Consider the following 14,102-nt stretch of genomic DNA (forward strand, 5'->3'; position numbering starts at 1 on the left):
CCAGACTGGCTCATGATCAGTCCTTTGGGGAAAGGGAGGTAGAAGGATGAAGAGAGAGGAAGAGATTTCTCCTCTTGAAGATTTTTCCTGTTAGTCACAGCACTGAGGAAAAACACACTCCATATGGAACAGATCATGTAAGGCCTTTAAAACATATTTTCAGAGACTGTACAGTTTCTTAAAGGAACTTGGAATACACTGTGGTTTGGGGGTTTTGTTCTTGTATTTCCCATTTGGGGATGTGTGTGCATTTTCATTTATTTTAATTTGGCCTGAGTTAAATGCATCAACCATTAGTTTGTTTTATTATCATCTTTGAAAGATCTATTCATAAAGAAAAAAACATTCCCTGATTCCCCCCAATGGGAAAGAGTTACAAATGCTTCTCTCCCCGTAGTTTCATTAGAGAGATTTTTGCTGCCTCTTTTCTTTTTTTTTTTTTTTTTTTCCAATTGGCATGCAAACAAAGGCCAAATTTTTGTCCCCAGCACAAGGCCAGAGTGTAGTGTGCTGAGGCAAGGATGTGTGCTCAGTTGGATGCTGAATTCAGACATGGAGAATAGCTATGCAGTGCGGGAGGTCATGACCAGTGGGCTGAGTTTAGTGGAGCTACTAGTCACATCCGAAATTACTTGCCCTTTCCCTGTTTGCCCTGTCGAGTGACTTTGTAGAGCACCATTCCAGAATATTAACCGTGAAGTCCAGCCTTCCATGATCTGCCTTTCCTGCTTGACAGGATGGTGACAGTTTGCAAGGAAGGAGGAGTGGAGCGGGACTTACCCCTTGGCGGTAACTATGCTCTAATTCTGCAATGTTATGCGCAAGAATGGTTGTCATTAAAGCACTTGAGGGTTTTTGTTTGCCTTAATTGAGAAGCTAATATAGTCCCACTTCTTAAAAGCAAATCTTTGGTTTGAAATGTGGCCAGAATTAATCCAGAAATGTGTTAATCTTTTAAAATTCAGCACTGGTCTGAAGCATATTCAACGTACATGTTGGGAAAGAGGACTGTGCTTTTGAATTAATGATACAGAAACAGACTGCCAGAGCTTTTTAAAATTATTATTATTATTATTTTTTAAAAAGGAAGATTCCAGTGAGAACAGGTAAGATGAGGGCAAACATTGAAACTTCCTGCTTTTCTGAATTACTGCATAATTACTTGTTTTGACATCTTAAAACTATGAGCTATTCTAACCTCCCAAATTTCCTCATATTCTATGTGCTCAATATTAGCATGAATAGAAAGAGAAACTACATTAAAAAGCCGTAGAGCTTTACTGAATGTGAAGTATGGAACAAGATTTTACAGGAAACCAAGGATTTTGTTAGTGCTTGGAGGAGTAAGGACCACTGAACATGTATGAAGAATTCGCACTTTATTTAAGCAGTTTCTCTCTTCGCATGTGTCTTACTTTTTAATTTATTTATTTTAATGATGTGTAACTTTAAAACTCACCTTTTCAAAGAAGACGGTCAGGCGGACTGCCAAAAGGCAGGTGTAGTCTCTACAACCTCTTTGAGTTTGCTTTTTTTTTACGGGCTGTATTTCATGGTGGACCTGCCCCCTTCGCATTTTGGCAGTTCAGACTCATTTACAGAAGCCCTCATCATTTAGTACCCATGTTGTGCGTTAGATCATTGAATTTAAAACCGGTGGAGGTGGCGGCGAGGAGCCGGGGGACAGCTCGCCGGGGCAGGGAGGGGGTGCCCTGACAGCATCGGGAGGGCAGGAAAGCCGAGCGTTTGCTCCTTGCCTGAACACAGTAGCTGATTTTTTTTTTTTTTTTTTTTTTTTTTTTTTTCCACCCCCCTTTTTCCTCCCTTCTTCTTCCCGGGGCTGTAATCCGACTGCTCTCTTTGGCTCGGCTCCAGAGACAAGTCCGAGTGGTTAATCTCTCTTCCCCCCCGTCCCCTTTCCCAGCCTCCGCGGGGGGAGAAGGAGGAGGAGGAGGAGGAGGAGAAAGGGAGCCGAGTCAGCTGCAGCCCGGGTCCGGGCCGAGCCTCCCTGGGGAGGGGCTGAGGCTGCGGGAGCTGCATGGAGGAGGGGAGTTTCGCAGACTCCCCTGCCCGGACGGGAGGAGGAAGTTTGGAGATTAAAGCGGAGCCCGAGCGCACGGAGGGGGCCGGGGCGCGGCGAGGGGGACGCCCGGCACCGCCGCTGAAGGAGTTAGCGGCGGGGGATCGCCGCCCGGCCCGCAGCCCTGCGCCGGGAGTTTAAACGGGAGGAGGAGCGGCGTGCGAGGGGGAGGCGGCGGCCGCCGGTGAGCGCGGGGCTTTGTTCGAGCCGGGGGCGCCGGGGAGGGGGCGGCGACGGCGGCGGGGCCCGGTGCCCTGCAGCCCCCTGAAACCACCCGGGCGGGGGGGGGGGGGGGGGGGGCCCGGCTCTCGGCCCCTGGGGTCTGCGCTTTGTGTCTGCAGCCTTTGTGCGAGCTGGCGGCACGCCGGGCTCAGCCCGGGGCTGCGGGTTTCGTCCGGGCTTTCCGGGGAGGGAGGAGGCGTTGCTGTTAGCAGGGGGTAAAAGCGCACGGCGTCTCGGGTTTGTGCTTTAGGAAACCCGTGTCTTCTGGAAAACGCTCTTCCAAAAAAACCCCCATCCGTTTGCTGGCGTTTTAAAGTAACGTTAATAGGATTGCGGTAAGTGTGGCCCGAAGAGGGTTAAAAATATTGATCTTATCGGTAAGTAGCAGGAACGTTTATTCTGGGGAGGGCAGAAGAAGGCGAGGCAGTGGGGGCAGAGCAGTGTCCTGCCGTGCTGTGGGACCCTGGATGCGTTTCCCCGTCTCCTGTCCCTGCCCTTTGCTTCGAGGGTGCGTGTCGCAGCCGCGTCCCGCTTGTCGAACGAGACCTTCAGAGCTCATCCCTCCCTGGCGTTGGCAGACCCGAGGCACTCGTTTTCTTCTTTCTTCACAAGCCACGGTGCTTCAAGTATGAGGGAAAAGGACCTGAAACAAACTTAGCTGTACATTCAGCTGGCTTCCAATGCTGTCTCTCTTCAGTTGGCTTTTTTTCCGCCTTTAATTATTAGTTGGCAGGCTCGGAAGCAGCTGTGGCCTTGCCTTTTTTCTTTTAATGTTTGCTGGTACTTCAGCAATTTAATAATGCTGCCTAGAGAGCTTGATGACTTATAGGTGTTTTGAAAGCTGTGTAATAAGAGCCTACTAATAGTCTCCTTTCGCTACTGTTTCATTCTTGGAGGGAACAATCTTTGCTGCTGGAGAGTTGTGGTTCAAATTTCCACAGTCGTTTGTTGCCCGTGCCTCTAGCTAAATTTATAAAGGAATCCTGTTAGCTTGTACAAAGCTAAATCTGGCTGTAGCAACTCCTGGCTGTGTAATTTACAGTGGCTGGCAAGGCACAATATAGAGCTTCCTTGAGATTTATTTTTGAATTTTTTTTTTTGGTGTGAGTGGCACGTAGTTGTCATAATTTGGGGAACTTTTTACTAATGCATGTGTGGGTGCTTTGAGATGAAAACATAAGAGTTATGCTAAGGTTAGAAAATGTATTAATAGGGCGCTTGTCCTGAAAATATGAGATGGCAGTTTGAGATCAGCCTCTTCATGAATATTGGTATTGTTCTCAGGTCTGTGCAGATGCTTAGCTATTAAACTTTGACTCTCTGCTTCTCCTCTGTGGTCTCAGTTGGCAAACTAGAAATGATGCAGAGCACTCCGATAAAAGGTTCAGTCTTAAATGTGTTCATTTATGGGAATGCTGACTTTTTCTCACAGTCTTAGCCCTAGGTAAACAGTGTCGACCTGTGGCCGTACGACTGAGTGCATCCTTGCAAAGGCATGTTACGGTTCTAACGCTAGGTGTTAATGTGTGATTTTTCTTGTTGTTTTACTTGTGATTTTCAAAAAAAGAAAAATAAAAAAAATAGATGTATAGTCAAATTGGTTTGTAATTTATAGTCTTACACAATAACATCTTGCAGAGACAGTACTGACTTGATTTTTAAGTGAGGGTAGATGTTAAGAATGCGCAGGTTCTGAAATCTTAAAGAAGTGAACTTAGTTTGTTGGCAGCTCTCATTATTTCAAGATATCTGCTAATGTGTTCTCCTCCTTCCTTGGGCGGGATGTGAGAACACAAGTTAACCGTCCAAAGGCATACTTTGGGCCTAAAGTGGTTGACTGTGAGGCCTTTGTATAAACTGTAGCCAGTAGAAAAGGTTTGGAGCTAACAGATTGAGCTGGTATTAGTATTTTTGCTAAGTAATTTGGAGCAGCGTGCATGTTCGAAAGCTTCCTCATGTACATTTGTTTAGATTGCCATATACCTGTTGTCCTCTGCCTTTCCTGTGCTTGTGATTTCTTGGTTCCAATCCAGGAAGGGTTTTTTAAGCCCTGCTAACAAGATAGGGTTATAGCAACTGATGAAGGCACATACTTTTAAGTTTTATTATCTTTCAATGCAAACCCTGCAGTGTAAAGCTGATTTGTTTTCTGTTAACCACGTAATACTAGCAGAACTTTAACTGAGATAGTGACTTCCGTCGTTTTACTTTATTGAAAAAGTTATTGGTAACAGGGGTAGCTGCAGCTCTGTGACAGCATCACCCATACAAGTTGTAGGCTGTGGTGAGTACTTTTGAGATCAACCCAAAGATGGGGCTAACAAGAACACAGTTACAAAATCTGCTGTTAGTAATTTTGAAGGGTACTTCCACAGATTAGTCTGAGATACCACTATTTAAAAAAAGGTTTTGTGCAGAGGTGACATCTCTCACATCTCAGCCCTTTGTATTTAAAAAAGACCAACCCCAAACCAAAACAATTGCTAGCGAAGGATACTATAAAATATGAACTCCGAATGGACAGTTTCTTTGGTTTTATCTCTTAATTTATTTTTTAAAGTCCCAAAACCCAATATTTTAACAGATATTTAGCGTGCCTACTAAAGTATGCCAAAGACCCATTCATCTGTTGATTTTTATTTATTCGTTTGCTTCCCTCATGCTTGGTTGCCACTCCAGCCATTGCTGGGCACCACTAAGTCTCTCCTCCCTAACCTAGGCAGAATTGCAGTTCACAGCCTTTGGAGCATGGGGTGGTGAAGAGGAGAGACGCTGCATTGCTGGGTGGCAGTTGAAGATGATGCTCAGCATGGCTCTGTCATCTGTTCCATATCCATAGGGTCAGATGTGCTGGGCCAGGGAATAATTGAATCATCCAGTCTGATGACAAAGGGAGCCATTTGCAAGACTGGTTAGAAGTGTTTCTCAGATTGAACATTTATAAAGCTGCAGTAGTTGCAAGTTACTAGTAATATCTACTGAAGTAATTTGGAGTAGTTGTGATTATATGTGGCAGTCCTCTCACAGTGAGCTGAAATTTTTGCTCACAGGGACAAGGACAATGAAGATGTCTTAGCACTACTTACTGTAAACAGCATTTTGCTTTTGTAGTGTTGGGGAGGAGGGGGAGGGAAATTATTACATCCCCTCAGCAAAGTCTGGAGTGGCAGAAAGACTTGCAGAGGTGTCGCTGAACAGTGAGTTTTGAGAACCTGAATTACTGTGGTTAACACAGAGTTTTTGTTTATAGGACTGGCAATGAGGAGGAAAGTAGAAGAAAGCATTATTCTTGTAAACTGAGTGCAGAGGACACGGAACTTCTTGTTTCCCCTTCCCTCCCCCCCTTTTTTTTCTTTTTTTTTTTTTAAAGATGCTTTTCAAAGCATTTCTAATAGCTGCTCATTTAATAGTTGATTAAACCTCTCATTCTGGGAGACTAACCAAACCACCTAAAGAGTTGTGCTGCATCACCAATCCCAAACAGTGTCCTCCCCACCCCAGTCATGGCTCAGACTTCCCAAACTTGTGTGTTTGGTTTATTAACCATTAATCTTGTAATTTTTTTCAGTTCCTCTTGGTTTTTAAGCCTATAAAAGTCATATCTTCCAGTTCTCTTGTCATAACTAATGCACAGAAACTTCTTTTTTGAAAGAAGAGCTGAGATTCCCATGAGATGTCATAGCTCCAAGACTTGGGGCTTTAGAAAAACATCAGATATCAGAGTGAGGGAGTGGAACCACAAAAACGAGGGGGGGAACAGGAGCAGAGCGAGTGAAGAGGTAAAGTCGGGCTTAAGAACATCACCCGGACAGTGGAAAGTTATGATTGGAAGTATGGGAGCCTTTTATGTAAGTGGTTAAGAATACAAGAGAAGCATGTGAATTGATTAAATAATAACTTAAAAGTATCAGCGAAGTATGTTTTGTTAATTCAGTTTCCAAAAGAATGTGTGAGAGACAAACTTATCTCATACTGTTAAAGGTTTCTCGAGTCACTTTAAGGATATAAATAATTTTATTACTATTTATTAATAATTTTTTTTTTACTTGTGGTTGTTGTATCAAGTAGGTGTGACTAGATTGATTCAACAAAAGTTGAGTTTATATGAACTTGGCCTAAAATAGGTTTAACTGCAAATTTGATTACAAGTGCAGGAAAAGAAAGAGACCTAGTCAGGGTGGACTGGGGAAGGAAAAGGAGGGAAAAGCTACTGATACTTATCAAGGAGGCCTAGAAGAAGCAACTATCCGAGCAAAGTTACAAGCTGCTTAAAACCACTGTCAGCTGCTGACTGGGGGACCTTCTGAAGGACCTGGATATGAGGGTCACTGCTTGTGTTCTTGCTAATGGTGATGCAGAGCATTGCTGTGAAAATACAAAGCAAGGTGTCAGTTTAAAAATTTATCTAGAAGAGAGATTTGATGCTTTTGACTTGTTTTCTTCCTTCCTTTCTTGGCATGAGCTCCACTATTCCCACTTCCTAGTCCTCTACAGGACCAGGGGTGGTTATGCTAGTGGAAGTTGCATGTGTGTTTTTTAAGTGTAGTGAACAGGTATAGCTTGGACTGGCAGCTGTTTCCCATGCAAACTTGTGGCTGAAGCGGTGATAATTATCTTTGAATCCTCTAAGTCTTGCTTGCCTGCTCTGTCATTGAGTTTCAGACTGCAAATGGTGCCAAGCCTCTTCCCGTAAGCGTGCGTTCTGTAGAAACTTGCATGTGAGCCCTGCCCAGATGTTTTAAAACCTAACTTAATGAATGTTAATATTGAAATATTTGAACACTCATATCCATTCAGACATTTCAGGGTCATGCCCCAGGCATTAGTATCGTGCAGCTAATGTTTTCTGCCGACAGGATACGTACGTCTTTTCACTGGGAGTACAGAGCAGAGGTAGAAAGGGTGTCAAGGGAACAGTGAGTGAATCACCTGCTCAGTTGCTTACTCAGAGTTGTTTTAGATAAAACCTTGGAACTTAGCTCAGGAAAGAGAAGGCTGGTGTGGATTGCCCTACGGAGCACTGTAAAGGGACAGCTTAACAGCCAGCTTCCTTTCACGGTCAGGGTTGACATCTTTCAGCATTGTCATCTGGGTGTGGGCTTCAAGGTCATCTTCTGCCTTTAATCAGCCCACATGAGGAGTCTCTATCTCTCAGATTTAGTGCGTAGGCTCTAGTGTTTGTACTTTCTCCCGTGCTTCCGCTTGTGTTAGGTGGAGTTATCTGTAAACACAGGCAAGTTTTCCTTGCTAACCTCCTGTAAACTCTTCTTTGTTAAAGTATTTACCAATGTTTACCCTCTTGCATGTCCCCTAAGATTAGATACAGTGTCTGCTGCAGCTTTGTTGTGATTTCTGCATGCCAGTATCAACTTGATGGTTTGGTTGGTTTTGTTGTGTTTTTTTTTTTTGTTTGTTTGTTTTGTTTTGGTTTTTTTTGTTTTGTTTTTTTTTGTATTTGTGTTGCCTATCTCAGTGAGTCCAGGTTCACAGTTGAGGTTCCAATGCATTTCAAAAATACAGTGGCAGAACGACTTGTTTTCTGCTGCTGCTACTGATCTGTGGTACTTCAGTCTAAAGTAACATCATGCTTTTGTCCTTGATACCTGATATGAAGGAAAAATTATAGCTCCTTCTTTGTAAAGATATTTGAAAATAGATGGGTGAAATGAAGAACCACTTGTTATGCAGTCTGTAATCTTCTTTATCACTTCAGTATGCACAAAGCTTTCTGCTTGCTGTTTAAACTGCGACCAAGTTAATATCAGCAAAAACATCATTTTAGCTTGCAAGCAGGTTTGGTGCTGCCCAGATTAGCATGCTTCACACTCAAGTGTTTGTGAAGCTTTGTCCCTGTTTACTTTCCAATTCTTTCTCATTATCATGATAACATACCACGTGTGGTTGCTCAGAGCTGTCATACCTTAGTGTCTGAGTGACGTCATCATTAACTTCAGCCTGTTGCAGAAACACTGATTTCTCTGAAGACTCAGCAGTCATAGCCTATTTGAATGGTAGACAAAGATGTATTTAACAATGAATCATTATTGAATTTGGAGACACAGCTTGCCTTCCCTCATACACTACTAGCATATGAAGTTTGTAATTTCTACATTCTGTCAGTCTTCTCTGATAATTGTCAGTCTCTCTCATGTTAGATGAGTTCGAAGTCATAAATGTCTGACTGGATCTATCTTGGTCATTTTGTGCTCCTGCTGCCTTGAGGAGGTTGCTGTCTCTGTCCTGCAGGCAGACAAGGCCTGCTTGTTGCACTCCTCACTAGATGTAGCCTTCCTTATCAGGCTGGTTATGCTGTGAAGTCTCTTCTGTCTTGTGGTAGGAGGGTATCATCTCCAGTATCTCCTTCTCCTGAGCTTGAACTCATATAACCTTGTGACTTTTTCCTAGATTTCCAGGGAAAGTCATTAACTTCTCTTCTGAACATCTACCTGCAGCACCTAGTATCAGGCACAGTGCAGGCTTTTTGGTAATGCACTGTAGAATTTTGTGATCTGTTATTAAGTGAAAGATTGTAAGTCATTCCTGAGGGCATCAACAGTCATTTAATTTCCAAGGTTTCTTTTGGGTTTATACAGCAGTAGCTTGGCATGCTTCTGTTCTTCCATTGCTTTAGTTGACATTGTTCCTAAACTGGTATTAGAGATATCTATGCTAGGAGAGTCAGTGCTAGGCAGATTTTTCAGTTCAAAAGAACCAGGCTTTCTGCAGACCTTCCCTTCAGGAATCGTTTTCCTTTTTCATAAAGTCTGCTGGCAGGGAAATGCAGAATAAAGCATCAAGAAAACCTCATCTTTCTTTTTGCGTGAAGGACAGAGTAGTTTGCCAAGGCATGGGCCATGCTGAGCAGAGTTCAGAGCTGATCTCCTGCATGGTGACTCCGCCTGCTTATCTTCATTACTGCAGCTTGCACTTTGCCACTATCTGCAGGGTCACTCTCCCCTTCTGGTAGCATGGCCTGTTTCCATCGCAGGTGCGCTTCCTTGGTCATGGCTGTACATGCCAACAATGTCCCTTGAGTTCTTCAATCTCACACCTAAGCCTTCCTGCTGCTCCCATGCACTGTGCAGACCCAAAAGAAACCATATTAAAGAGGCTCTTCCTGCAACTCTGCAGCAGAGGGTCCTGCCAAAAAAACACCCCTGTTGTCAAACGCGCCCAACGGATTTGGCTTTTGTACCTTTCAGGCCCTTCCAAAGCAGTTTGTTCAGCCCAAGTGCAGCATAGGCACTGACTTGTATTCCCACAATGTCAAAGCAAAGCAAAATAAGCATTTTTCTTCTCCCTTTCTTTGGTGAAGCTTTGACATGATGGGACCTATGATATGCAAAGGTGTGGGGTATGGGGGAGAAGGGATTTCTTCCACACACCACAGCGTACTGTTTGGATAGGAGCTGTGTCTGCTTTTCAAGGAAGAATTCTGGAAAAACAACCCCACAAGTCTCTGGCTTGCGGTCTTCAGAAGAAAAGCTGGTCATCAGCCTTTGTCGGTGAAGATCTGTTGCTTTCTAGGCTCTTTCATCTCTAAGGTACAGTGCTTCCATGCATACCTGGCAGATTCGCCTGCCCACCCTATGTGCATCATGCAGCTATTGAAGCTTCTGGAGGGCCATGGGAGTGCCAGGGCCGCCTGAATGCCTCTTTATGGCCACTGTCTTCTAGTGTTGAGGAGTCTGCCCACTATATTGTTCTTTTTTTCCTTTTGCACTTCATGAAATTAATGTCTGTGCTGCATGAAGAGTCCTTTTGTTTTTAATAGAGGATTGGTGACAATTTTAGAAAAATGTACTGGGTTGTTTTTTCTTACTTGTTAGTTATAAAAATTGAGTCATATCAGGAGGTGATTAGTTCTGATACCCGGGTCGGAGTTACTTGCCTATGCCCATACTTGCCCAGCACTGCCTTCTTTCCTGGGGATAGTTTGAGGTCATACCAGAGATGGTCTGGAGGAGTTCTGGCAAAGATTTACTCTTAGCTGTTGACGTTCTCATGCAGCTCAGCTCTTGTGTTGTTCACTGTTGTGAATGGGTAGAGTGAAGGAAAGTAGGAGAGCTGTGTGTACTTAGCCCATGAAATTAGCTTAATACATCTGGGAAAGCACTCAGCATATTACATGTGGAATAAATCTGTTTCCTTGGGACGCAGCACATCTTCTGTCTGTTCATCACAGTTACGTCATGCAATGAGAAGGTGCTACAGTATGTGGCCTTCCCTCAGTGCTGTAATAGGCAAGCTGCTTTCCTTGGCCAGAAAAGTTGGGCTTTAAGTACTGGCACATAACTCAGTAAAACTCACGTCAAATAAATTCTTACTTTAGTCCTTGTCACTAGTGATTAAACCTGCACAGTGGTTTGCTGTCTAACACATGTGAACTTCTACTAAGAATTTTATTCTCAGCTTTTCTTAAAGGATCAGTATGTAGAATTGTTTGGCAAGAGTATTTGTTTTAAAATACTACGGTATATGTTGATACCATTTTATTATGTTGAATACGCAGTATGATCCCAGTTGTAAGGATGGAGTTGTCTGGATGTGAGCTGTGATTTATTATGATTGGAGACCAGATAAGAGCAGGGATGACAATGAATGGAACAAATGTCTTGATAACCTACGTGTAATTTAAGCAGATTTCTACTTGTAAGTTTGTGGAAGAGAATTATTCATAGTTAGATTTATTCATATTTTCCCATAGCAGAAATAGGGTAAGGAAGTTCTTAAAAAGCAGAGATTTCAAAACTCAGACCCATGGTTTGAAGGAACCAGTTCACTGGTGTAAAGTGATAATGTTAGCCTTTCAGTGAGTATCGTTAGTCTGTAGACTCCTAAGAGAAAAACATAAAGCACCAATCTTCTTACTGAAAAATAGTCTAGTTGCCGCCCATTCAGCCTATACCCAGAAAGAAAACCTTGATTTTACTGAGTTTTGAAAGATAGTTTTCAAGTTTCTGGGGTTTTCATTTAATGTTACAGTGAAATCTCCTGGTGCCAGAATGTTTTTAATAGGGTGGCCAGTCATTATGGTTCAAGTCAATTTAAATATCTGAATCTAGGGGTTTTCTGGGTTTTTGCTCCTTAAACTGCTGTTTGCTTGGTGCTTTAATACTATATATTTTCTAAAAGTGATTAAGAACGCAAAACTTCTTTATTAATAATTGTGAAATATTTCTAGAATAACTAAGGCTATTTTAAAACACGCATACTTTTTAAAGATTAAATAACCATTTTAGGACAAATGACTATATTGGTTAATCAGTTTATTTAAGTGGCTGTGCACGTGTTTTCTTTTTAATGGTATTTCTAGTAGAAAAGTGTGCAATGTTCTTACATTGATGTTTCAGAAATAAATCATCTATTCAACTGAATTGATCAAAAAATTCACAGAATGAAGAATTAATTTTCCTTACAGATTGTTCTATTATATAGTATGATAATACCAAGATCTGTAGAAAACTCTCCTGAACAAGTTACAGAATGTTCCGCTATTAACTTTCTTTAACATCTGATAGCTTGTGCTGTAGTTGATTTGGATGTGACTGTAGGACCCTGTCTGAAGTCATTGATTCAAAGGCTTTGAAAGGCTGTTGGGTGCTCTGGGAGGTAGAGAATATATCTCAGCTTTAGGTCAATAATTTTACTCTGGAACTAAGAGGCTGTTGTTGACGAAACTTCTATCGAACAAGAGTGACCCTATAAAAAATTTAGGTATCTTCAGGACTGTCTGGTTTTATGATTTTCATTTATTTATATAGATATGCACACACGCATATTGCAGATATGTATGTGTGCACATTATTTATATGTATAGACACGTGTATATATACATACATTCACATGCATGAATGTGTGTATATTTAAATGGTTGTGGCTGTGTTGCCAGTCTGTCTCTTTTTAGGGTTCTTAAAGAAATTACTTCCTCTAGCAGTTGAAATGGAGTCCTTTGCCACTGGAGGATTTGAGACTAAGGAAACGTGCATGAACTGAATGGAAAGTAGGATGGTAATTACAGCTTACTTTGTATTTTTGTTTTGCTTAATTTACAACCTGAGGTAGAGTCAGGTAGTTGGGTATTTCAATGTTAAAACTGTTACAGTCTAATCACAGGAACCTGGTAAGACTACTCACGTATTTCCTTTTTCAGATTTGTAGCAATGTTAGTAGAGACTATTCGATGTATTCAGTTATGAACAAGAAGCCCTAAATGCAGTAAATAAAATTGCTATTATAATTGTCACTCAGTGATACCAAAAGGGAAAAAAATATTCTCTTTTAATCTGTGAAATTGCCTTGTAGTGTTGATTGCTGTAAATATAGCAACTGGATGAGGGAAAAATGTCTTGAAATTTCATTTAAAGTAAGAAAACAAAACCGAAACATATCACAGATGGAGTAGTTTTTGTATTTAAAAAACATCTGCAAATGAATGTTATGCCACATTAGCAAGACTGAATTGATTGTATTATTGTGGAAGTTGAAAGTAGACCAGTATTTTTTAAAAGGATTTTTGAAATATAAAATCTTGTCTGTTTATTATTTTGTTCCTCTAGACCAAATTAACTTGGAAGCTCAGCAGGAACTCTATTTATTCTGGCCTAAGAACAGGCATGGGGCAGACCATCCTGGTCTCAAAAAACTGGTGATGGTAAGAGGCCTCTGCAGTGTTCCCAGCCAGCTGAATGCCTGAGGTATTTTGCCATACAGGAAATCAATTGCAGCTGAATGTGCACTGTTTCCACTCCAAGTATATAAACAGGCCTTATGGTAATATAAAAAATGAAAAAAAAAAAAAAAAAAGCCAGTCTTACATTCAATAGCTTCTGGGAAGTTCAGAGCAAGAACATTTGATGTTTGGTTTCTGTGGATTCTTCACTGTCACCTTTGGCTGAGCCCATAGCACAGAAATAGCTAAGAAGGAGAGGTAAATTAATCTTGGGTTCCTCTAGAACAGGCAAATGTAAAGCAATGGCTTAGACAAATTAAAATAATAAAAAAGGTGTCTTTGTTCAGTTCCTGGTTGATGTTCCAGCTGATGTTGTGAAGCTGGGAAGGTTTACACATTTAACAAAGGAAATGAGTTCTTTCCCTCATTAGATCAAGGATCCTGCGGTTTCTAGGCTTCAAGGTAGACTAACAAATTTTGCTATAAAAAGCTGCACCACAATTGTATCCAGATAGCTGCATTTTGTGAAGTGGTAGAAGAAACAACATTTTCATTTGGGTATTTGTCATTCTTTGTTGACATTGTGAGAATATCTAGATCAGATACAGGTACCAGACAGATCTCAAAGTGAGCCATGGCTCTGATTTGCTCTCACGGCTAGAGGTGTGTCCTTCTGCTCACCAGGAAAGTGAGGGTTCATTTGGGTAGAGGTTTCCGGGCATTAAAGATAATTAAGTTTAATATCAATGCTAACAATTTCCAGAAGGAATATGGCCTGAAGCTTTTGGGGTTTAGAGCCTGCAAAGCCAGCAGCACTTTCCTGCTCTGCCACAGATTTATAACCCCAAACTGTCTGATCTAGATTTTTAAAAGATATGTAGGTAGGCACTTGCAGAGGTGGTAAAACTCTTAATGGGATTTTTGGAATCACATTAGTGTCTAATTCATATTCAAAATCTGACCCTGGAGCCTGTCTGAACCGGATTCAGGCTGTGCTATGTTTTATTCAGCTACTCTTTAAGGCAGAACGGGCAGGCAGTATGGCGAGCGTGGCTTAGAAGGCATAAACTGGGGTGAGCACAGCCCCCCGCTGAGCTGTGGAGTTGTGCCCCCATTCCTCTAATTCTG

General features: G+C 41.9%; 1 protein-coding gene across 4 annotated transcripts in view; it reads left to right on the plus strand.

Annotated features, from left to right (window-relative positions):
* Nucleotides 1–1,935: 1,935 nt before the first annotated feature.
* PLEKHG1 (pleckstrin homology and RhoGEF domain containing G1) overlaps nt 1,936–14,102 on the plus strand; it is a 130,253-nt gene continuing 118,086 nt past the window's right edge. For 2 of the 4 annotated variants that reach the window (XM_042795971.1, XM_042795972.1), the window contains exon 1: nt 1,936–2,264. The gene's annotated coding sequence lies outside the window, so the exon portion shown is untranslated. Of the gene's footprint in view, nt 2,265–2,510; nt 2,638–13,948; nt 14,048–14,102 lie in introns of those variants that run through there. The other 2 variants (XM_033011633.2, XM_033011634.2) reach the window with 2 other exon arrangements.

Source organism: Tyto alba, unplaced genomic scaffold, assembly GCF_018691265.1.
Source record: "Tyto alba isolate M040663 unplaced genomic scaffold, T.alba_DEE_v4.0 Super-Scaffold_22, whole genome shotgun sequence".
NCBI lineage: Eukaryota > Metazoa > Chordata > Aves > Strigiformes > Tytonidae > Tyto > Tyto alba.